Below are 24,369 nucleotides of genomic sequence, written 5' to 3'. Positions count from 1 at the left end.
TACTTTTTGTAGATAAAAGGTTAACATTGGTTTACTGGAGAATTTTCCATACTGATTTTGTATTATTTTTGCCTGCGATGTTAAATTGACCATCTAATGCTTCATTTCTTTTTTATATGGAATATCCCCGATGTTCTCATTGATGTTGAGGCCTAAGTAACAGAATTCTTTAATTATTCTCAAACACTCACTGGCCATGTGCCATTTATATTTCAATATTTGTGTCTTTTTGCTATGCATGGTGTGATTTACTGATACCAATTGACATAACATATTGTGGGCCTCATCATGAGTTTGGCGGTAACCCTTAAATGCGGCGGTAGCGCTATTACTGCTGCATTTAAGGGTCCGCCAAATCACGGGAAATCTGCCAAAATTTCACGCTCTTACCGCCGGCGAAAATTCCCCATTGAGCCCAATGAGGAATGGGGAATTCCCGAATGGGCTCAGTGGTGAATGGGCAATAACCGTTCCGCCAAACCCGTGATCCGGCGCTATTAGCGCCGGGGGTTTTGGCGGTAGGGCTATTAATGACGGCGCTAATAGCGTCAGCGTTACCGGCCAACTCGTGATGAGGCCCTGTGTCTTGAAATAAAATTAATATTTAAGTGTTTCTTTAAAACACATAATTGCTAATATTTTGCTCTGATCCTACCAGTGGCAAGTGAAACATTTTAACAATCTGTTAATCGAAAATAAGAGCCAACATGTTTTCCTTCTATGGTAAATTATTGGACAAATGCAGGCAAAATCATTACTGAACTGATGAACGTCTGTTAAACACTGCAGCAAGATCATCTTTCTTGATTTGGCACGTTATTATTATTATTATTATTATTATTATTATTATCCATTGAGGGAGGACCAAGCTTCGAGAAGCAACAGAGCGCTTTACAGAGGTATACACCAATACAGATACATAACGAAGCGCTTTACAGAGCTGTAAAACATTATAGATGCATAATGGAGCACTAGTCAGTGGTAACAACAGAATAGATCTACAGCGGGGGGTAGGTTACAGAGGGGCACAGAGGAGGGGTACAGCTGTACCGGGTCGTGAGGAGAAGAGGGGCAGGCATCGTCTGGGGAGTCTGATGGCGTGAGTGGCAATGTCATGGCCTAGGTGTTGAGGAGGAAAAACTCCTTGAAGAAGTGGGTCTTGAGTTGTTTTCTGAATTTTAGGAGGGCAGGGCGAGTCTGATGTCGGTCGGCGAGGAGGTTCCATAGTCTTGCTGTTTAGGCAGAAAGGCTTGTTTTCTGGTCCTTTCCTTTTTGCAGCAGAGGATTTACAAGTCTGCACGTGTGCTGACTTCTGGTGGAACGCTGTCTGCCAGAGATGCAGAGTTTCTCCGTGAGGTAGCCGTGTAACTTGAGGACGACTGCCTCATAGGTGATGCGGCAAGACTTGAAGAAGATTTTGCATGCAGTGGGAGCCAGTGAAGGTCGATGAGGGCCGGGGTGATGTGGTCATATCTGCGTAGACCCTTGATGAGGCATGCAGACGGGAGGCCATCGAGGAGTGCATTGCCCCCATCCAGTTGGTATAGGACAAGTGCTTGAAAAGTGGATCTAAATCTGTCCAGATAGAGGAAGGGCTTGACTTTGTGCAGGAGGGAAAGCTGATACCAAGCTGTCTGAGTTTTCTTAGCTAGGTGTGTCTTGAAGGAGAGGTGTTTGTCGATGTGGAACCCGAGGTACTTGACGCAGGTGGTGAGCTTGGGTTTGAAGCCCTCAGAGTTCATGGTTGATAGCCATGTCTGTATGTATGAGTGTGCAGTGTTGTTGGTTGAGGAGTAGGAATTGGGTCTTGCAGGGGTTAAGCTTCAAGTAGGCACTGGACATCCAAGACTAGATCAGCGAGAGGCAAGTTTTGAGCCTTTGGATGTCCTTGATGGAGTCTATCTTGAGGTATAGCTGTGTGTCATCGACGTATTGCTACGAGGGCTCCCAGTGGCTCCATTTATAGATTGAAGATACCTCGGGAAATGATGGAACCATGGGGGACTCCACAGGTGATTGGGTAGCACTGGCAATCTATAGGAGTCTATCTGAACAAACTGCTTGCAGTTAGCTAGGTAGGAACAGCATAGGACAAAGTTGCTGATCCCCATGCACGAATGTAGGGTGTCCGTAAGCACCCAATGGTCTACTGTGTCGAATGCCACCGAGAGATTGAGTAGAAACAGGAGGCAGGGGTGGCCATCTTCAGGGATGGTGAGAGCATTGTCGAACACCTGTATTGTTTCTGTCTCTGTGCTGCATCTGGGTCTGATTCTGAATTGGTAGGTCTGGAAATAGTTAGTGTAGATGTTTTGATGCAGTTGTGCGACTACCGCTTTCTCAATCATCTTACCTAGGAAGGGAAGATGGGTGATGGGGCGAGAGTTACCTATGTTGTCGGGATCCAGACTGGGTTTTTTAATAGAGGGCGGATTTGTCCTGTTTTTTGGGTCAATGGGAAGGTGCCTTGAGTTAGGGAGCTGTTGATGATCTCCAGGTAGGGAAAGAGAGCTTTTGCAGGGAGGGTCTTAAGGATGAATGCTTTGAGGATGTCATCTGTATATGATGTGGCTTTGAGGGCTGCCAGGGTTTCTACCCGGTCGTCTGTCAAGAGTGTTGATCTATGGAGGCGGAGAGGGTGGTGTTGAGTGCTAAAAGTACTTCCAGCTACTCACTGCTCTTTGATATTTACCTTTTCGCTGACCTTGCCCCTGTGTTGAGGCTGCTGGCAGGTGACTGTCCTGTTGTTGTCAATCCACTTTGCTGGTTATTACAGCAGAGACGTTACAGCAATGTCAGGCAGGTTGAATGGAGCAGCAGGTTGAATGAAGCAGTGTGTGGGCATGGCCAGCATCAATATCCAAAATTGTCACCTTCTAATTCATTGTTATTTATTGTTATTCATGTAAATGGATGAATAGCCATGCTCTGCCAACCTGGGTTATCAAGTTTGTGAATAGCAAAGTGCAAGCACTGGATGAAGAGACCATGGTTAGTACACACTGTTGCTGGTTTTGGTGCTTTTTGGTGGTGTAAGCAACCAACATATCACCAAAAAGCTACAGTAAAGAAAGGGGTTCCAAGAAGAAGTCTTTGTGGTTGGCATGACAACTAGAAATACTTTGCCATACAATGCCCAATGCACCAAGTGTTCATGTCTGTTGTACTGCACAGTTGTAATCCAATAGTAGCTTGTTTAACGTATTTTCTCCCAATCGGGAGTACTGTCACATGACACGTGTCTGTGTGACTTTTGAGCCACAGAGTGATCTCTTTTGGAGATGGAGATTGACTGGGCGAGGGCAGCCATCTTGTTGTTTTTATGCCTGGTGAGATTCTTCTTGTCTGCTTCCTCGAGTTACAGTAATTTGCAGCTCCCCCGTCCCGTTTAGGACTATTTCATCAGGAATATTTAGATTTGATGAAAGACCTCTTCTCGAGTGCCGCCAACTCCTGACCTAACGGGCCGGTCAGCTCTTCAAAGTGCTTGCCACACTCCCTACCGGCTGGAAGTGGACTGTGGAAAAGGAAACACCTGCTGTGCTCCTTGCAAAATACACTTTTTTTCCCGTTACCAAGCATGTTCCTGTAGGGCCGGATGCAGGAACAGCATGAGCAGGGACCCAAACCCGGTTTGTTGGAGTGGAAGGCAACCGCTTAGCTCACCGACCCAAATTGTTAATGGCTATTCTGTGATCAAACCTTCTCCTTTGTTCCTGCTGTGCCCGGACAAAGGGGTGGGTGTGCAGCGAGGGTGAAGGAGGCGCTGAGAAAATTATTTATAGAATTCCTTCTATCTTTGCTAACGTTTTGTTACACATCACGAAGGAACTCTGCTTAACAACTCTTGCATCTACTTTCTAGTCACTCCATCTTCTCAATGTGCAGTGGATTTTACTGGTCCTTTGCCATCTGTCATCTGTGATGGAAAAGTATGCTTATCCACTCATGGCATATAACTTCTTGTCTTCTAATGAATGAAGGATGAACAGCTCAGTCTACGGACCTGGGTTTCAAACTTGTGTGACTGAGGACCATCCCGCTCCTGAGGTGAGACAGCTGTTGTGGAAATCGTTTTTTGCAACCCTTCCTTACTGAGCCTTGGCGGGCGGGTTATTGAGCACCGCAAGCATTTCCAGGCTGCCGGATGGCCGGTTTGATTCACAAATAATGCTTTGTGCAACCTGTTAGCCCATCTCATTTATGGGTGCTACTTTCCTCCCCGCGTGTGACTTCTAAGCTGCCACCTTTCATCTTGGAAACATGCTAAGAAAGTTGTGTTCCCTGGGACAACTATGCACGGCTAGCTCCTTGTGACGCTCAGGTGTTGAAATAGATAGGTAATTTTAAAAAGAAAACCTTGCTTTCACCATCAAACCGGGGTACCTATGGTCTCAAAACTGACCAGGGACTACTTTTCTTGACAACGTTATGAAAAATTGTCATCTATGGGACCGTGTAACCTTTGTATTTTAATGAGAGACCACTTTGGAAGGAAGGAGGGTGTGACCAACTCCCTTTTCACCTCCCGGGTGCTTTTCAATTCACCACCGGCCAAAGCAATGTTACCCACACACTGAGAGATTGGGCCAGTAACTTCCTTAGCGCGGTGTCCGGTCTGTTAAACCATTAATTTACGAGGTACGCATACCAAGCCTGACATATTGCATTTCAAGCTCGACCATACCTTGATTCAAACTTGTCTCTTCATTGTCACTATATTTATTATTTTAACCAATTCTCCTGCCCGCTGCGCACCCTCCTAGCAGACCAGACACCCTTATGCGGTGCTCTTTAACACTGACATAACGGGAGCCCGTGTGGCCCATGCACACCCCCTCAAGAAAACCTAAAGTGCAAGCTGAGCAGAGCAGAACAGAGCTTGTGCCTTTCTTTCCATTTTTCCCTTTCGGGAAGCTAGCTCTGTTGGTTGCTACGCAACCTAGAGCCCACCCATGTGCCGGCCAACGGGAGAAGAGCACCTCTGACATTATTCTCCCGCCCTTGGCAAAGACTGAAGATCAGAAGCAGCATCATTGTGTGAAGTTGATGCACAATGGATGGACAGGTAAGTTTAAAAATGGTAAGTATCGTTTGTGAATGTTTCCGACGGTGTATGTGTCTGTGTGTGTGTAAGATGTAATGCATGTATATGTATGTATGTAATGTATCACGTATGTAATGTATTGCATGGTGCAGGCCCGGCTGAAGAAGTGCGGGCCCATTTCAACATAATGGTTGCCCCCCTTTGCTCAAAGTGGAAAAGAGTCTGGGGCACCTGCGTGTGCACCAAGTGTGCAACTAGAGATATATTTTGTTGGGGCTTGGGGGTGCTAACCCTTCAAATGTTGAGAGGGGCTAATTTTAGAGATAGCAGGGGAGGGGCAAACTTACTTGTGTGGATGTGTCTAACTTCTTTACATATTCTAATGAGACTATTCTAGTGCAGCTTGGATGTTACATGCTGTTAACTCTCTGCATGCCTGCAACACACACTTAAGAACTGCTGTCAGGTGGAGATGTCTCTCTGTCCCCCTAACTTTCCAATCACTCTCCTGACATGCAAATACTAACCACACATCACGATTTCAATTGCCTAAAAATGTATGCATGCAAATTCAGGTCCTGACAATGAAACGCTTTACAATAATAATTGCCGGGCCTTTGTTAACAGTGCATCCTCAAGCATTGGTAATGATCTCTGTCTGGTCCTGTCCTGCTATGGCTCTGTAGGTCAGCCAGGTCGAGTCAACATAACCCAAACTTTCAGGGGGAGGAGGACTAAAGCCTGGTCTGCTCTGCTAGGGGTTAATAACCGCCACTTATCATGAGACGGTCAACCAGCAGGGAGATGAAACACTAAATGGCGAATGATTTTCACCTCATCTTTTAACACTGGTTCCTCCACATCAGTCCCTTGCGGACAAAGAAGAATGTGTAGCTTTTCATTGGTCATTTAGTTTTTCACCTCACTGCTGACTGCCCATCGGTGGCTATTAAGGCTGTTTCAAGTTATGGCCTGAAGGGCTCCAGCAATGAAGGGCTCCAGCAAATGAAACTTGTAATGTGAGCACCGCAAAGCGCACGTGACTACCTGGAGGTACTCCAACAAATTAATCTTGGAATGCGCACATTTAAAGCCCCATAACAAAGATAATATAGAAAGGAATCTATATCTGTATATCTGTATTATAAGACTGCTGACTGGCAACATGGGAGCAGTTGCCTGGCCCCCTGAGAGTAGAGGTCCCTTTCATTTGAAAAAGTTAAAAGGCCCTGACGCCATCCCTATATGCATGTTTCTGTGGGTGTGCAGGGCAGGCTGAAGACGTGTCATTGATCGATGGGGCACCAGCCAGTTCTTTAAAGTGTGATATGAAAACTAGCAGGGCCTCTGAAAAGGAGGCATGGCAAAATTGTGCAGGGCATGGTAAAGGAGGGGAGGGCTTGGGCGGGAGGGCTTGGGCACGGCAACCACAAACTCTCAGGCATACATTACAATGGATACAGTGAGGGGCCAGGGGTTGATAAATGCAGATTATGATGAGATGGGCAGCCAGCAGAGAGCTGAAACACCAAATGTCCACTAAAGAGCAATTAATCAGTATTTGTCATTAAGGGGCTATTGTAAATGAAAGCAGAGTAAAAGGGCAACAAGGTGATAAAAGCGTTGCTGGAAGCCAAGCGAGGTGATGGCCCCTGAAGGGCTATAGTAAATGCAGAAACTGAAAATGTGCACTGAAAAGCGCAAGTACTGAATTAAAGGAGTATCTTGTAGTCTCATAGGATTGCTGACTGCCAATGGTGGGGCAACTTCAGGGGTCCCCTGCAAGTATCAGGCCCATTTAATCTGGGAGGGTTGAAAGGTGCGGATACTTTTCCTGGGTGCAGGCAGGGCAGCAACAGATACATGCTTTAAATATTCACAACAAAAAGAAAGTACACCTGTAATACCTGTGCCACTCCTTTATTCGGTTTATTTTAATGTGTGCAATAAGTATACAAAGGGGTGTTTAGCATTTGTTCTTAATACAGCTCTTCAACTGCTGAACGTATGTCTCACTTTTCTTGGTGCAAGCTCTTGCAGTCTTTACCTGTCATCTATTTCATAATTTATGTCAACAATTAGCAGCTAAATTAACATCAGCAAAACAAAATGTTTCTGGAACTAGAAGGCTTCTTGTGTGAATATATACTAATGAGTGTGTGTGTGCCTGTGCCGTTGCATATACAGAGGGCTTTCTTTGTTTTACTTGATACATTAGAACATGTCTTCTTGTTAAATGAAGCCTCTGCAGACTTGAGTGGGGATTCAATCAGGCTGCCTTTTCGTGATAGATATTGATGGCCTTTTGGTTTGGAATGCATTGCCTCCCTTATCAGGGCCACAAATCAGGAAACGACTGTTTGGACCTGTCATTTTGACATGGTTTGAATTTTAGTGGCCTAAGTGTAAGCCACATTTTATCTTTGGGGGTCCCTTCGCTGCTTGTGGAAAAAATGATCCAATGCACCTGTGAGGTGCTTATTATAATTGAGAGAAAAGAATGCAGCAAAGGGGTTAATTTCTGCAGATTATAAAGAGACACACAGCCAGCAGGGAGCTGAAATACTAAATGTTCACTGAAAAGGTATTAATCACGGTTTGACAGCAGTGCACTAATGTAGAGGATATCTGAGTAAAGAGGTAACATAGCGATAACAATATTGCTGGATATTGCAAGAGGCCTGAGGGTAGTGATTGCCTTAGGACACCAGCGAAGGCAGTCTGGAACCTGCACACAGCAAATAACACATTTCATTTGTTGAATTAAAGGAGCATCTTGCTGTGTCTTACGGCTGCCAACATAGGGCAGCTGCTCTGAGCCCATTTCAACTGAAAAGGCTAAAAGGCCCTGATGCTGTCCATACATGCAGGAGAGATAGATGCATGTTTTTCATGAGTAGGGTGAAAAAATACGTGATTTTTATTGGCCGGTTTGGAAATAGATTGTGTTTGCAGCTTTTGGGGAGATTTACAGTAACTACACTAGCATTTATTGTGTCCACATGTTCATGGAAAAGTGATTTGGCAGTCCCTAAACTGGCATAATTTGTGGCTGCTTGTTCATGAAAGTGATATACAGTCACTATACTGGCGTAGATTATGTCTTCAGCTTTCTGAAATGTGTTTATAGGGACAGATACGGGCATAAATAGATTGTGGCCCCAGCTTCATAAAAGTGACTTACAGTGGCAATTCTCACATATGTTGTGGACACAGACATCATGAAAATGTAAAATACTTCTGTGTACTGTTGATGGAATAGCATCTACTCAATTGCTTTTCCTGTATTATCCTAGAGAATAGTAAATTGCATTACTTTTTACCCCATTTTTCTAAAGAATGTTTCCATGTAATGGGCCATTTCAAAACATTACTTTAAACATTTTCTCGGACTGAACACCACCTATACCTCCTACATTACTAGGGCTCCCTTGCTACGCTTAGTGGCTCACACCAATTTGTGGGAGATGTTACTGGCCCGCTACTAAACATTTTCACCTGCCACCACTGACCCCAAATTGTTTACAATGCCAGTGTCTCCCTCCGATCCACGATCCCTACCAGCATCAAAAAGCTGACGCTACTATTAGCATGTGCATAATAAAGTTTGCGCACAGTGGTGGCTTGTACTTTGGGACACCAGGGGACTGACGGTGTGCCATTTTGTTCTTCTTAAATTGGGTGAATGATGTAGGGTTTGATTTAAAACAAAATGTAAATGTTTCATCTAGAGCAGTGCTTAGTGCCTCCCGTCAGCAGTACAATCATCTGTGCATTGTCATGCCTGGAGGCTCAGGTCGACCGCTGGAACTGTTGGCATGCCCTTTGCTTCCTTGAGAAGCATTGGGGGCTCCCTCAGCAGATCTTGCAGGGGCCCCCACATTTTGTGTTACACCACTACTCTTTTATTGACCTCATAAGATTGACAAGCTGAGCAGGCCTTGCTAGGATTCGAACCTGCGACCTAGACATCACACACAGATATCAGCAGCGAGAGCGCAACCCTCTGTTACCTCACTAGCTAATAATAGCATGACCTTTGATGACAGCAAGTGAACGTCTGTTTTTTGCAATTCTTAAAGCAGTGACCAGTGTTCGCAGGTACTGCTATGCTAAATTTCAGTTTTTGACCCCCATGGTGCCATGGTGCTAGTGGTTGCTTTTCTTATTTCCATTGCTGCCCTTTTGACAGAACTCGGAAAGGTTTGCAACCTGGTGCCTATACATGCATTATGCAGACAACAGTAAATGCCAGACCTGTTGCCATTACCAATGCTTGTCTTTATAAGACTATGACTGACAGTTAAAATAATAAAGTTGCCAAAACACCACAACGTAATCAAGCTAGGATTAGAAATAAATGCTGTGGCTTAGAAATAAGTTCCCGGGGCTGAGCCCTGACAAGCACCCATCTCTACACACACAAATTAAGCACTGCCTGTCGCCTACAATCCTATGGCGTCCCCTCCCCTTCCCTTCCCTTCCCTTTGCCTGTAAGCTCAATTTACCTGCTGAAGCCAGGCGTCCATTCCCTCAATTGCTATTCTCCAACCTCCGGACATCAGCCTCACCTCAAGAGAAACAGAAAAGGGACACTCACAGGAGCACCGTCGGCCATCTTGTTTCAAATTGTGTTTTAAGAGAAATCTGCAAATGCAGATCATGCACTCTTTTTTCCTGGGGTGGTAATGGCGTTAATGGCTGCGTGGGTGAGTTTTTCTGGCTGGTAAAGGTCCTTCGCACCTTGGGCTATTGGTCTATTGCCGTTACGGCCCAAAATGCCCTCTGTGACAACTTTAATGCTACAGTGATTCATTATAACGTAGCACCTTTACATGTTCATATTAAATGTAGGGTAATGTCGTAACCGTGTGCAAACATGGAATACTTCTGTCAGTGAGATGAATTTTGATCACAGTATAGCACAGTGTGTTTGCACGTTGTCCGTTTTGACTTCTAAAGCTGCGTATTCTTCCCTGTTGGGAGCACATCAAAATGTAAAAGAAAAATTCGAACTTTGTTAATGACAGGCAATAAATAATCTGTGCTTGGATACACTGAACAAGAAGAAAACACAAGGATGCCAGAAGATCAAACTCTCCAGATGATGGGACCTGCATGACTGGAAGGAAATATAATCGAATAAAAGATGAACGGAATATCATTAGGTGGAACTTTAAGTCTATGATCGCAATTGCTTGCTTCAAGCAATTGAATTCCCATAACTTCTTTAGTGCCGTGTGAATGTCACCGGTGATTAGCGGCAGACCTTCTGTTTGAAAGAAAATGAAGATGGATTTCTCCAGAAAAAGATCACAACAGCAAAAAAGCGACACTTTTAACAGTAACGAAAATGAACGTTTGACAGACCATATTCCCAACGCGGTATTTGTTCAGAGATAACGCAGCGTGCTATGTTACATGCAGATTAAAACAACTCTATTCCAGTAATAACGTAGGAAGTAGGTTTTTCATTTTCTGATAAAACAATTAGCGGCTGGAAGGGATTACAGTGCCAGTCACAGAGAACAGACAGGGTAAACAGCACGGCGATTGCGTCAGAGTGATGTGACCCAGCTGCAGTGATTTGGCACCAAGCGAGTGGCCAGTGCAGCCACCTGGAGGAATGCAGAGAAGACAGATGCTTTGAGGAGCCCGGACAGAAACGGAATATAAAGCAGCCCTGGAATAATGCACGGAGACGCGGCTCCCCTGTCTGCCCGCCATAGGCTGAGCAGTACGCGCGCGCTGCTAAGGCTGCTGGACTCGAATCAATAATGCAAGCATGCGCGGAAGCGTCTTGATAGAAAAGGACATGTATGATAATCATCAATGCAGGTTATTCACAATTCTTAGTTGCGCACGCGGATCGTCAAATACAATATTCGAGATGCGTAGAAAAGAGGTGTCTGTTTTGGATATGTTTAACACGCTACTGTTTCATTGCTCTACTTCCCAATGATGTCTGTGTTCTGCAGTGCCTCTATAGTATTCCGTGTCGTTAATAACAGATACAGTACTTGTCGTCAACATGTGTAATATTGTCTGACGCGTGGCGTGCCCTTCGCCGCGTTAGGATACCTTGCATTTCGGAGAGGCATCTCCAACACACTTATTTTTTTCTAAAAGAAAACAAACATTGACTCTCCACTCTCTTCGGGAAGTTGCACTAGACGCAAATGTGAAAAGTTTGGCTGACCCATCATGTTAGTCAGTTAATAATCTATGTGTTCGACAGAAAGCCATTACCAATAATCTATAGCACTCATGAAACAAAACAACATATACGTTCTTAATAAATAACATTAAAATACCAATTCACATATAGAATATATCAAACATGATCAGGCAAATTCAGGTAGTATAATAAAGCATTCCGTTTCAATATAAATACAGGCAGAGGAAGACAAGCCGGTGCGGCCTGCCCTGCAGTCCTGCTATTCGGGGGGTGCGGCCTGCCCTGCAGTCCTGCTATTCGGGGTCAATGGCTTAGACATTCATAATATTCTACCACTGCATCCAGGTCTTCCAAATATGCATAGAAATGAGCAAAACCACCACGGAACATCAGCCGGAAGTGGGCCTAAATAAGAGCCCCTTGTAGGTGAGGGGTGTTAGCCGTGAACAGAAGTGGATGAAACAACATATTCTGCCTGAGGTAGTGCTAGTGCCCACAAAAAAAACGGAAGTGGCAAAAGACCACTGCGCAGATCCAGGAGCACAAGCACTCTTGAGGGCCGAGCCCTGCCCACTTACCAAACTCTTTTTCAGAGGAGGAATATCCAAGCAGAATTTCGTGTACGTATTTCCGAGAGTCAGTTGCTATCCAGGAAAGGATCCTGCACTTTGTGTGAAAGTACACATTTAGCCTAGGATTAGACCCTGTTAACTCGAGTTCAACTACAGTAAGATTCCTTGATAAGTTTGACATCTTGAGATCTGAAAAGGAAATAAAATAAGGAACCGCAGCAGTTTGGAGCCTTAGCTGTGCCTGGTCCCATCAGGGTCAGACCTAATTCTTTATGCACCTGAATGGTAATGAAACATAAATGGATTATCAATAATCCCTTTATTGATTTATTTTCAGCAGTGTGAAGTCTATCTATCCAGCATGGTGCGTTCTCAATTATCGAGCGGTCTAGAGACTGAATGCCAACCCCAAGATGGCGCCTGGCACATAGTGATGTTCCATGCTTGCAATGTCTTAGCTTCTATATGCTTGTACTTACTTCATTACCAGATCATTGGCAGTCTAGAGGCATGGAGAGGGATCATCAAAAGGAAACCGCATAGTGAGCCCCTCAGCCATGCTCATCTTTTCTTGTTTGTTTTTCAGTGTACACGTACTTGAGATAATATGGCTAACAATTAAATCAGACTGATTCACATGTGAAATATCTATTTCTAACAGGTTGGCAGAGTACCAATCAAAAGATGTTAAATAAGGGAGCCACTGCATGGAAGCACTAAATGGGAGCCTCAGTGGGAAATGTGTTTCAACCTCTCCAGAGTGTCGTACTCTGCGGTTTTCAAAAACATGCCAAATTGTTTCAATTATGGCAGGCCATAATTGCACAGTGATTACATTGCTGCATTGCTGTGGAAATGGCCTTGCCCCTGGCTGCTTTGTTAGTCTATATTATGTTCTGCTGCCCCTTCCACACCACATAATAGACAAGCATTGGCAAAGCCAACATTTTGGGCTTTTGTAGGTATGTAGGAATGGTGTGGGGCCAATGATCTCTGCCTCAATGCCAGTAAGACTGAGATACTCCTCATTGGCATGCCTGCTCACTCCTTTCCTGTCACACTCTGGCCGGCCGGCCTTGGCCCTCTTCCTGCTCCTACCTGTGAGGCTAAAAACCTCAGGGTCATCTTCGACTCCACACTTTCCTTCTCTCCTCACATCTCCGATGTCTCTAAGAAGTCACACTACCAGCTGCACCTCCTCAGAAGTATTCTTCCTTTCCTCTCCTTCCCCATAAACTCACTGTCTCAAGAGCTCTGGTTCTCGCTAGGCTTGACTACTGCAACACCCTCTTCCTAAATCTGCCTGCCTCTACACACCGACCTCTGCAACTCATCCAAAACAGGACTGCAAGACTTGTTTTTGGCCTCAAGCCCAGGGATCGTATCTCTTGTTAAGGATTTTAAAGAGACGTCACACTCCAGACCATGACACTTTATACTGGCCAGAGATGCAGCACACAATCAAAACGCTTTTAGATTTTTTTTATTTTTTTTATTTTATTGTAAAACTTCAACTCGATATGTTATATCAAGCTTTTGTTACATTTCAAAAATAAATTCTCTTCTCTTTCCTAACAAGAGCCAAAATCAGTTTTGACAGACAAAGTTGGACTATGATGATACAGGGTCACAAAGAGAAAACACAAACTATGTTGACATGTCCTTCAGTTACTTATGTAGTTCATTTCTGGACTGACTTTAAGACTTCATCAAAGAAGTTGATTAAATTACAGGAAAGCTTGATGTTCTGACCTGCTACAACGTGTTCCCACCAATCGTCAGACACATAGATTTGTGGTTTAAATTCACTTAGATGCACTTCATGAAGATCAGTCAACATTGGGCATGCAGTCGCTAGATGCTTTAGGGTCTTGACTTCTGTTGATTTGCAAAATCGGCAATTGTTGTTGACTGTTTCTTTATTCTTACACAGCCAGAGCATTTCATTTGTGTTGAGAGCGTTCAATCGGAATCTTAGAAACTGTGCCCTATGATGACGAGATGGACAGTTCGTGAGATATTTTGGTTGACGATGTAGTTTAACGAAACTTCTGGAAGTGGGCAAGGTAGATTTAAGAGCTAAATGGCTGTCATAAGTTGTAATCCAATCCCATATCGCTAGCTTCTTTTTAGCGTGTTGTGGGCGAAGGATTAGCTCTTCTTCCGATATACTTGCTTCGTCCATAATTGCTTTTAATTTGAGTTTCCATACGTGGATAAGGGAATTGTCGACGGATTATTTTCTCGTCTTGAAGGTGTTATATGCCAGGATGGAGGAACCGAGTTGCATTTTGCGTAAGATAGACAGAGATTTCCAGACAATTGTCATGTAGATTGAGTTCAAGGCTAGCTCATATCTCAAGGCTGACATCGAGATATAGTTAGGAAGGCCCAGAACACGCCTCCAGAATTTTCCTTCCATTTACGCCATAGGTTGTGATTAACATTCAAGGCTGCTTCGCCGCCAAAAGTAAGTGTTGGAATTACTTTTTGAAGGTAAAACATTACTACGGGAGAGATGGAAAATTTCCCATAGTCCATGTTAATTTTGGCAGCTTGGAGACTCAGAATTATTGTTTTGTCCACCAAATCGCTAGTCCAGGCAGCTTCGCAGATCGAGTCGTTAACCATTACACCTAGGTAACGGATTGACTTGACGACATTTAGGTCCTTTTTTTCTTTGCACCATCGGAAGGACCTGTCCTTCTTTGACATGATTCGTCCGATGCACATGATTTTTGTTTTCTCTGCATTTAGACACAATTTGTTTGCAGTTAGAAAGTCATGCAGGCGAGAAAGAAGATGTTAGAGGCCAATTTGTGTTTGGTCAACGAACACTATGTCGTCTGCATAGACCAGGTGGTTAACAAAAGATCTGTTTAGCTTGGGAGGAAAGCAATGGACAGATTTTAGCCACTCCGGTAGATCAGCTATAAAGAGTTTAAATAGATCTGCTGCAAGGGGACAGCCTTGTTTGACGCCTTTGAATGTTCGTATTGAGTCCGTGAGGTTGCCTTGTGAGTTTACTCTTATTTGAACGGAAGTGTTAGAGTGCAGGGCGATGATGGGTTCTTACAAGTGATCTGGGCATTGGCAAGAGCGTAGTTTTGCCCATAGTTTGCTGCGGTTGATGGTGTCGAAAGCTTGTTGAAGATCAACAAATGCAAAGGAGATTCTTTTTTTCACCTCCATTGCTGATAACTTTAGAATTGATAAGATTGTGAGATTCACATCAGGCCCTACAAGTTTTGTAAAGCCTGTTTGACGGCAATCAAATTTACCAGCTGAGAGTGCCCAATTCACCAACTGTTGGCGCAAGAAGGATCCAAATATTTTTCCGATGGTATCGAGAAGGGCAATCGGGTGATAGTTCACAGGATCAGCCCGACTGCCCTTCTTGTATATAGGGACTACGATTGCTTTGGACCAAGAGGAATGTTAAGTGACTTCAAGTCAGAAATTCCACTAAGTCAATGCCTTTGTCTGGGATGCCCAAAGGAAGCCCTTATTTATATATTTTTATGACAAGTTATAATCTGGATGATGAACCCTTGTATAACGCCCCTCTCTTAGAATCCCCCTGATGTCACTGAGCCAAGAAGTAGGTTTGTTTTGCAATTTAAAAGATTTATTGGAAAATGTAAACAATATATATATCACACTTTTATAATAAATTAATATTTTATATCACACTTATGAGTATAATGTCGATCAACAATGGGTAATGTTATACTAGCACACTTATTTTATTACTTAGGAGTTGGTATGGAAAGAACAAGGTAGCTGGGAATGCTTTATGGTTTCAAGGAGATGCAAAGATGAATAAAAGGCAGAACAGAAATAAACTTGATATGATTTCAGCAAAGGATAATATGATCACTTTTTCTCTGACAATTCACTCCCCCCCATGCAATGTAAGGAGATGGAAGTAACACACACAGTCTTCAGGAATACAATCACAGTACAATACAAATTCAGTTCAACCCTAGCAAGCTTAGAGAAACAGGGATAATTTTAAACACAGGCAAAGTACTTTAAAGGTGGTATGCAAAGAAGGGAAAAATATGCTAAAAATGATTTTAATTCCCTATAAGAGATTCAGGGTGGGTGATAGCTACTTCAAATTAGTTCAGGATCACTTTAGCAATGCTCTATGAATTATTGTCAGGTTGCAAATGAATTTCAGCAAAGGAAAGCAAGAAGCTGCTATTTTGACAAGTGAAGAAATTTGAGCCAAATCGCAAATCGCAGCACTTTTTCCGAGTGCGTTGAGTGCGATTACGGAAAAAGTATAATGAATAGAAAGTCGGTTCTGGGTTCGTTGGAAAGCCTAGAATGAAAGTTAAATCTCGCTTCTAGCACAAACGGTTCAAGAGATACAGACGATTTTGTGAAGGTAGATTTTCAGAAATGAAATAATGATTCAAAATGGCAAAATGACACTTGTACAGGTTGAAAATCGGAGAAGGGACACACGATTCCTATGATGCAGTTCTGGACAGGTTCAAATGTTTTGAATAAGATTATTTTAAGCTAAGAGATGGGTTCTGCACAGTTCTAGCTGGGTACTCACACTATGAATTTGAAATAGGCCGTCAGGGTCTGGTCAGGGTCTGGTCAGGTTGGGACTGGACTCCAGGCGGTTGGTTCTGAAGTCACAGCTATCTGGGTCAGCTCTGCTGGTCTGGTCTGGATCTCTGGTTCTGGTCTCTCTGGTTCTGATCTGGTCTGTGGTCCTGCTGTCAGCACTTCTTTCTGGGTCTGCCACCGGTTCTGGCAAAAGTTCTTGGCAAAGAATTCAACAGCTCACCCGGCTGTAGAATAGTTTGGTTGTATTGCTGGATTCTGAAGGCCTGCTGAAAAAGGATTTATCTGGTGGTCCTGGCCTCTCTGCTTTAAGTTCTGGAGTGAAGTTCTGGAGTGAAGTTCTGGAGTGAAGTTCTGGAGTTCTCCGTCAGCGTACTGCGCAGGAATTCAGTTTAAGGTTGGAAAATGAATGTCCCTGTCTGGCTTCCAGTGGCTCTTTTTATGTCTTTTGAAAATGGGTGTGGATGCTAACTTTCTTTGCCCTACCCACTCACGATTTGATAGGTCAAGGATTTCTCTTTGACCTGATTTGAGAAGGGAGCAGTGAGTCATCAGGTGTCATCTTTATGGCATACAGAAAGAACACGCCCCTTTGCTTTTACCTTAGAAAATCATTTTCATAACTAAACACATTTCCCAGATACACAAGTGGTTGACATTACATATACACATCATATTTCACATAAGGTAGTTTATGTTCCAACTCTGATGTTTCTAAGAGCTTGGATTAAGAAATGACAACATTTTGCGCTTTTTGGTTGGTTTACCAATATTGGATTTTTACCAAAAATGACACAGATGTGCACTGCCTCTCTACACATATTCCAGTACATTTTCATTTTTCTAGCGTGAACCCCGTGTCTGCAATCTCCATAGTTCATGGGGTTTTGCCTCAGAACATGGTACAGAGTTCTAACACCTCTTAAAATGTGCACAGAAAAATCACAAGAATAATTATATTAATTATATAATTTTGACAAGTCCGTACTATGAATTATCCATCTTTTTCTAAAATTATGCTCTGGGCCAGAGGGTTGTGGTTTCCCAAAGCACATGGTGGAATTTCTGGTTTGTCCACTTCCTCCAACTCAAGTTGCTCACAGAGGCACTGCCCCTCCCCGTTTCTCTCAAGAGGAAGCCATTTACCACCCCCCCCTAATTTAACATTTGCCTGAGCCAAGGAAGGCTCATTGTTCAGTCTCCTGCAGTCCCCAGCTGCTCCTCCCCTAATCCAATCAGAGAGGTGTCATCTCCCTTTGGTGGGGGCAGCAGAATGCAGCCAGGCCTGGGAAAAGTGGCTGAGCAAGTTTCAACTCCTGTCGGGGGTAGTTGCCAGGCAGAATTCAATCTCTTTAAGCCAGGCTTCAGCTAAATGTCACTTTTGTTCCCAGTTTTTCTTCATCCAAATCAAACTTACAATTTTTACAAATGCAGCTAGAACGCTGATTCTAAGTTCAAAACTATGACATTTAACAGTTGCAAACTATGTGACACTCAACAGTAGGTCACTCATTTATTTTAAACATTTAGATTTTAGTCTCTTTCAGTCCAATTTCACTTCAGCTGCTGACATCCACGGCTCAGCCAGTTTCATTATGACCATTATTTTGGGCTCTTTCTCTTTCCAGATTTTGTATGCACACAAGAATACATTCTGCCAAATGTCTGCTGGTGTTCAGTGAGATTTTTGAATATCTTCCAATGTTTAAAATAGGCATTTTTAGCTTGCATTTCAGAGAAACAAAGGTGATTTCAAAGTGCTTTTTGAGCAAACCGGCACTGCTGTTTTTCCTTTTGCACACATTTCACCCATGGCACTCCTGGCACATCACGCTCGCACTGGTGAGTGGTAGGTCAGGTGACCATTTTGGTGTGCGCAAAAACTGTGCGGTTGTCCTGGATCCTGGCGCAAATGTGGGCTTTTCCGCCATCTTGGATTTCCTAAGACCACAGCACCAAATGTTGCAGCATAATAACTCGAACATGAGTCAAAACCCCTGACAAGCCCCCCCGCCTGACTGCGCTTTGATTTTGAGTCGAGGGGAAGTCTGGTGCAAAGGATCTTTTGATCCGCACGCTGGGATGTCCGCATCATCTTCTTTCGATTCCGCAGATGGCACAGTTCAGCATTTTCCTTCATCAGGGTCGTTCGATCAGTTCTCCTTGCCGGTCTTGATGGGAGTATTGGGTGGTACCCCGGGCCCCTCGGATCTTTGCTCCCGGTCCCCAGGTCGTCTTCCGTGGTCAGTCTCCATGATTTCATCTCTCCTAGGATGATAAAGCAAAGCGGCAATGCACATTCCTAGACATTTTTCCACCACTATTAATGGTGCGGCGAACATATACATTTTATACATCATGATACATTTTGCAGTCTTATTTTAAAAACAAGATATAACAGGATACATTGGCATTTAAGAATCATAATATTTTAGAGACTGTATGTGGGATATTTTAGGGTTGGAACTGAATTATTCTGGAGAGGCCCCCTCTGGGATTCAAGAGGATCCCTCCAGTTGTTGAAGAGTATGCCTGGGATGGCAACACTTTAACTGATTAATATGGACCCACTTGTCTTCCCCTTCCGCCAAACTACCTTTGGGGATGCAGATCTTGTATGCAACTGGGGAGAGCTTGTCTATAATTTCAAAGGGTCCCTTCCATGTAGGCAAAAACCTTTCGCTGTTTGGCCTGGTTCCTTTGGAAATTGTATAGATAGACCCGGTCTCCCACATTATATACTTTCCTGAAAGTTTTCAAATCGTAATGGGTCTTCATGCTATCAGCTGATCTTTCTATATTTCGCTGAGCATAGGCAAAAGAATGTTGGAGGTGTTTCCTCAAATTCTCCACATACTCATGTGTTGTGGAGGCATTGATCAACGTCTGCTCTTGGGTCCTGTAGAGCAAATGCTGGGGAAGCACCATCTTGCGTCCAGTCATTAGCTCAAATGGTGACATTTTAGTTGCAGATGAAGGGGTAGATCTGATGGCCATTAGGGACAGAGGTAATCAGATATCCCAACTTGGCCCAGAATCTGCCACAAACGTTTTTAATATGCTCACAATGGTTCTGTTGTTTCTCTCCACTGCACCAGAAGAGGCTGGCCGGTAAGCAATATGTAGCTTCCTTTTGACCCCTAGTATCTCCCAAATCTTTGTCATTACCTCGCTGGTGAAATGGCTACCTCTGTCTGACTCAATCCTTTGAGGTAGACCAAAATGGGAAAAGATGTGGTTAATCATCAGGGCAGCTGCTGTTTCTGCCTTGCAGTTTGGGGCCGGGAGACATTCCACCCACTTGGTAAATAAGCAGGTGACCGTCAACATGTACTTGTTTCCCCTAGACGAGCGAATTACAGGGCCTACAAAGTCGATTTGCAAATCTGACCATGGCAGTGTCATCCCCCTCTTTTGGAGAGGCGCACGGTGTGTGAGGGATGATGGCTGAAATTGTGCACACACAAGACACCCCTTCAAGTATTGGTCGAGGTCCTGCCCCATGTGTGGCCAGTATGCGACCTCTCTTAAGATTTCAAGTGTTGTATGAAACCCCCTATGACCGGCGGTGGCCGCATCATGGGCGTGACTTAACATCAGGCTTCGGAATGAGGTAGGGACCACCCACTGATCATGGCCAGCTTGGGATTTCCTTACCAACAACCCATCTTGGATTTGGTACATTTCTGGACATTTCATCAACACTCTAAGGTCCTCCTTCCCAATGTAATCGGTATCCGTTTGGGGAAAGTTCTCAGGGTCCTCAATGTGTTGGTAAAACTTACCAATTATTGGATCCCCCCTTCTGAGCCGTAATTAAATCAGCATCAGGGGTCTCCTTACTCCATTGTGCAGTTGAAAGATCATTGTGAGCATTTGTCTGGGACCTAGTGATAGCAGTGACCTGGATTTCCCCCAACAGGGACTCTATTTCTATTAGATCCGCTTGGATGGACCCGGTTTTGGCCAGCTGATCAGCTAAGTCATTTCCAGTTTTATCTGGTCCCTCTACTTTGGAATGACCCTTGATCTTCTTCCAGTAGATGGTCATCCCATTCGAGGTGACCAGATCATCAATGTTTTGGATCAACTTCCCATGTTTCAAGGGTTTGTTATTAGCACATAACATGCCTCTGGTTTTCCAATTAACCAGGTGCTCCACGAACCCGTTCCTTACATAATCCGAATCTGTGATTATGACCAGTTCGTGGAGTTGATGTTGGACAGCAGTGAGGATGGCCTGATGCACAGCCATCAACTCTGCCACCTGACTACTTCGGGGACCAATTTTGTACCCAGCGGAGGGTTCTGGAGACTCATTCACCCACGCATTCCCTACGCCGGCCACCAGTTCTTTTTCCCCGTTGTTGTCAACATGGTAAGAGCATCCATCCACATAGACAGTGGGCATTCCCTGACACTTGTCTTCTTCAAAGACTTTGTGTGGGGAATTAAAGTAGGCCTCCATGTTGTCCTTGATTTTTAGACTTTCGTCCTCGAGACAGTTTTCCCTGGCACAATCATGCAAGTCAGCCAGACCTTGCGCGAGGGGAATCTTCTTGTTTTGGCCATATCTGACCACCACAGGAAAGTCTTGCATTGACAGAATCCAGGAAGAAATACGGGAATTACTCACATTTCCGGCCCGGATTCTGTCACTTTGGAGGTATTGCAGAGGCTGGTGTGGAGTCTCCACTATGATGTGTTCCCCCTGGATGAACGGGCTGTAATTCTTCAATGCCCACACCGTTGCCAGGAGTGCCTTCTCACAATCGTTGAATTTTTCTTCCACAGAGGATAAAGTTTTGCTCGCATAGGAGATTACCTTATTGAACTTGTCATGCTTTTGGTATAATACTGCCGTCAAGCACGTATTAGAGAACCCTGTCTCCCGGAAGAACTCCTTGTTTCTGACAGTGTAAGCTAGGCAAGGCGCTTGTGAGAGGCTTCTTTTGAGTTGTCTTACTGCTTCAGATTGTTCTGGATCCCATTCCCACTTGACCCCCCCTTCAAGAGATGAATCAGGGGTCTGGGGATCTCTGCGTAGCCCTCAATGAACTTTCTGCTGTAATTAGTCAGTCCAAGGAGGCTCCTTAGTTCCCGCAGAGTTATGGGGTCTTTCAGTTTCTGAAGTGCTTCCACTTTCTTTTCCTGGGGACAGAGACCCTGAAGAGTAATCTCATGCCCCAAGAAATTAACACGAGTTCTACACCACTGTGCTTTCTGAAAGGAAAGTTTTGCTCCGGCGGCCCTAAACTGGGTCAGAACATAACAGATTTCCGCTATATGTTCCTCCACAGATGGACTTTTGATGAGGACATCATCTACATAAGCCAGGTTACCCCTCGCACACCCAGGTCGGGCATGGCCTTATGTAGGAAAATGTTGAACTCATTGCCGGAAGTTGAGGTATACGAAGGGAGTCCGGGTCCATGTGTATTGCTGGCCCCCAAAGGTAAAAGCCAGTTTGTATTGGTCCTCCCTACTGACAGGCACGGTCCAGTATCCATTGGTCAGGTCTATTGCAGTGAATACCTGTGATCCCTGAATCTGGGCCAGCCCTTGGTCAATGTAGGACAGAGGCCATCGGGAAGTATGGACCCGTTTGTTGAGCTCCCTAAGGTCGGCGCAGAGTCTCTACTGGCCGTTTGGCTTCAATATAGCCAGCACCGGATTATTGAAGGTGCTCTGGACTGGAAGGATTATTCCCCGGGACTCAAGGTTCTTAATTATTTCAGTAAGGGACTCCATGGATGCGAGAGGCAAGTGATATTGCTTCACAAACACTGGAGTCATGCCGGGGTCCATGGGAATTGTTGTTGTGTGGATGTCGGTGCGACCACAGTCATATGAGTCTACCGCAAAGAGATCTTGGAAATCCAAGAAAACTTGTTTCAACTTTTGCTTCTGTTCCAGAGTCACACATGCATCAGCTAGGTTGACTCTCTCTTCCACCATCTGCCTGAAGCCTGGAAAGACTTCTGGTTTTGCCATCTCAGCGGCCTCCTCCAGCTGGGTGGAGAAGTCCCTGGTCAGAGTGCTGATTTGGACCGGAGGCTTCAGGTGGGAAAGGCAGCCCTCATGGACCTGGAAAATCACCTCATCCCCTCTGAAGTCACAAGTCACATCTTCCTTACCATAAGGGCAAGAAGTGTACACCAGGAAGTTCCACCCATGCCAGGTAAAGATCCTGTCTGGTGTTGTATTGTCATCACTGTCACTGTCAAAACAGTCCTTGGGGATTGGTCCTAACAGTTCACTTCCCAAATCAATGGAGAAATGTCAGTCATCAACCGCCATTCCAATAATGGTGCCTGCGGCTAGAGTAATACTCTTTAAGTCGCTGTTATCCACCTCTATTGGAATGGTGTCATGTTCTATGTTGACTAATGGTGTTGGGTTTACCCCCAACCCTTGCTGTTGGAGAGAAGCATTTAGATTAATATAAGCATCAGGGTTTTTCAATTTTTGTCCTCTTTTAACTTTCACTCCCAGGGAGAATTGTCGGGTCCTTTCTGGGATTTTGACTTCCTCCTTAATCTGAATTTCAACTGCATAAGGTAGCAATTGAGCTGACCTAAATGCTTTTTCTGGATCATCAAAGCCCATGGGATTATCCGCTAATCGGGACCAAGCTTTGAAGTTTATTAGGTCCAAACTAATGGCAAAGCGATTGAAAATGTCACTGCCTAAGTAAAAGGCGGCAGTGACGTCTCGCACGACCCAACAATTATGGACTATGCTCTTGTTGCCAATGGAAATTTTGAGCATACACCTGCTTGTCAGGAGATGTTTGGATTAGGTGCTTCCAGGTCCATTTCCCATTTGTCTATCAGTTTGAATGCGGGAATGGCTGGATCTTTTGGGAGATGGCGGAACATGGCTTCGCTGATGAAGCTCTTACCGTTGTTCACACACACTCGGGCGAGAACAGAGTCCTTCCCATCATTTAACTGAACACGGATGAACAACTGCTCTCCAATTTGCTGAATATCAGCCAGGCTCTGAGCTGATTTCACATCTTTCTGGACTATCGGAGTGGGAATGTCTGATTGTGGATTAGTAAAGAATTTCAGAGTGTTTCCATCCAGTGTGGAATACCACCTTAAACTGGAGGGAACGTTGATTTTCAGTAATGGAAAGGACCCCCCATCACCAGTCTGTTTTCCTACTGCTATTACTGTCACATCTGGAATTTGGTTGTTCTGGAAGTGAAATTCTACTTGGTCAGATTTGTGTTCAACATGTGGCAGATGCCGTTTAAGCTAACATGGTTGACACTCGGTTTTAATTTTATTGGTCGGCTAGTATGAGTCCAGAGAACCTTGTTTACGCAATCTATTAGGGGTGACAACCTTCTCAGGAGGTCATTCCCTAGTAAACAAGGGGTGCCCTCTGGAGTCACTACTATGACCGGGTGTTTCACCTTGTGTCGCCCAATTTTGATGTCCAAATCTGCAGTCCCCTCGACGGGAATTTCCTTCCTGTCAAAGTTCTGGAGTTGTCCAGGAAGAGAGGTGAGAGGAATACAGTAATTCTACCCCCTTCCTGCCTTTAGTTCATAAAAGGCCCTTTTGGACAGAAGGGTAGCTTGGGATCCAGTGTCCACCAGTGCCGAAATTGCACTCTGCCCCTGTACTTGTACCAGGGCATAGTATCTTCCCTCCTTCTCCTCAAGGGGGCACAGATAATGCACATTTTTCGACAACTGGTGGGCTAATTTTCTGGTTTTGGACATTGCTAGAGAAGAGATTTGGGCAGAATTCTGTGGAGAGTCATGGGAATCTGCAAGAAAAAGTTGGCAACTTGAAAGAGGATATTCGAGTTCCCCTGGTTCTGGTCCTGGGCCGTCCCCCTTTTTGGAGGCAGTCACCAGAATGGGTTTGAACCCGGGGATTTTGATGCTGTTGGTTCTGGGATAGAATGATGGGCGGTGACAGTTCAATCCCCACATCTACCCAGTCTATTGATGCGGTTTTGGGTTC

This window comes from Ambystoma mexicanum, chromosome 5q, assembly GCF_040938575.1.
Source record: "Ambystoma mexicanum isolate Mex_15411 chromosome 5q, UKY_AmexF1_1, whole genome shotgun sequence".
NCBI classification, from domain to species: Eukaryota; Metazoa; Chordata; class Amphibia; order Caudata; family Ambystomatidae; genus Ambystoma; species Ambystoma mexicanum.
Note: the sequence above shows the minus strand (reverse complement) of the source record.